Source organism: Monopterus albus, unplaced genomic scaffold, assembly GCF_001952655.1.
Source record: "Monopterus albus unplaced genomic scaffold, M_albus_1.0 scaffold17.1, whole genome shotgun sequence".
In the NCBI taxonomy this organism is placed as follows: domain Eukaryota; kingdom Metazoa; phylum Chordata; class Actinopteri; order Synbranchiformes; family Synbranchidae; genus Monopterus; species Monopterus albus.
The window spans coordinates 1208197-1210360 of NW_018127897.1; positions in this window are offsets into that span (position 1 = coordinate 1208197).

Below are 2164 nucleotides of genomic sequence, written 5' to 3' on the forward strand. Positions count from 1 at the left end.
CTTTATATAAGCCTTAATGTGTGCCCTACATGATTTTGTATAACTGAGTCATTTTGATAGCTCAGTCTTGCTTGTTAAATATCACATAAAATTGCATCAATTTGTATTGAGGTGAAGCTGTATGAGATTTAACTTACAGTAATTGAATAGTTTGACCAATATTAGTATTTTAGTGAGTTACAAACAATCTGACTACTTTTCATTAGGCTTTTCAATAGCTTGGTCTGGATGACATGTACACTGTGAAGAAAACAGCAGTTTTACTTCTTTCTCATGCCTGTTTCATTGTCTTCTAATCAAGGTTTCTCCTGAAAGAATTATCTTGAGTTTGGTGTTTGTAGAATGGGGTACTGATCTTTGCAAGTTTACTAGTGGGGATGCTTGTTGCAACCTTACACAAAAGCATGCAAAATAGTTAGAACACATTTTGAATAAATCCTTCAGTAGAGTAAAGGACAGTGCACACGCTGATCTTTACTGAACCATTATGGGGTCCGGGTATAATATTAGCTCCTAATATGGCGTCATTAAATTGCAACTAAGAAAATGCAGCCATGTTTGTCTTTAAAAATTACAAAGGAACAACTGGCTTGTTGTCAAAAGAAACAAGTGGAAGCCTGCGGTGAGTTTTGTCAAAGAACAGCTACATGTTATTTGTGATGAATGCTTTGGACCTGGAGTCTTGTAATTCGGTATCTGTGACTTAAGAGAGTTGCCAGTCTTCTGGTCTCACAGGGTTTCAAACACAGTGTCTATGTTATTGAAATGCAAATTTCAACTGGTTTCACAGTTATTGACAACAACTGGGCTACCTTTGTGTGATGATTTAAAGAGAACAACAAATGTTAATTTTTGAAGTGCTACCCATGATGACTCTATTACTTGGAAATAAAAAGGTTCAAGAATTTTGTTAAAGTTTTGATTACTGTTGCTACAAAAGCATCACAGTGAAAACTGTGAAAGTATCGCCAAAAATATCGCTCAAGTTTTGCAAACCTTTATGGGAAACTACTCTTTTCATCATGTAATTGGGTTAAAGGTCAACTTTAAATTTGGATTTGTGGTCAGAAAAACAAAACTAAAGGATATGTTTCATTAAAACAATATGAACAGACAAATACGAACGAGTTATCGTCTCAGATTGCTTCTGTGAATCTCACTGGTGTATAATCTTAAGTATTGGTAAAGGTATAAAAGTTACAAAGCAGAACTGAAAAAAGATAAACTAAGGAAAAATAAAATATGTCTTAATTACAAAATAAGAATTCTGACTCTTTATTCTTTTGTTTTATCAAGACTTTTGTTTTATCAAGGTTACATTTACAACAACATATATTGGTTTCTTTAGCATTGTGCATGCATGTGTCATGTTTATGCATATAATGGTGCAAATATAATATCAATAAAGGAATTGAGAATTTAAACATTAAGCATTCAACCATTTTCACAGATATATAAGGTATAATCAGAAAGTTAAACATGAAAAAATATTTATATATTTTTGGCAATTTTAGTACATGGATAAAATACTTAAAGTTAATACCGAATGTGTTTCATAGATAAAACCACACACCTTCCAACTACAATGCATGTCAACAGACTCACCTTTAATTTAATTAACTTCCTTATTATGCTTCTTGGCAAAGTTTTACTTTTACTAAAAATTTATAAATTTTTTCTGTTCCATTGTCTTCACTTGTGAAATTGGTATTTAAGGATTTACAAATGCCTCGCTATAGATTAAATATGAAATGTGTCCTATATGTTAATGCATCTCTAAGTACTTTTATTATGGTTCGTAAAGTTAAAATCTAATGTTTTGTCACTGGTCATTTTAAATGTATGGTCGGTGCACTGTCAGCTCTCAGTAATGCTAGTAAAATGACTGATAGGGACATATGCAGGATAATTTTTGGATCTATCATGACTCATGAGCTGGTTTCATTTGTAATTCTTGTGCATGAATTTTTTGTCAGAGCAGTGAATCTTAATGGCCACCTATTAGTACATTCATTTCAGCAGCCTTGTCACACAGACACCAACATGCATGACCAGGGCCAAGGATGTCCATACACCCAATGACGTGGATAAAATATGTGCAGTAAACACAAACAGCCCTCTGTTTGTTTCACTTGCACACTCACAACCCAGTATTTTTTACTAC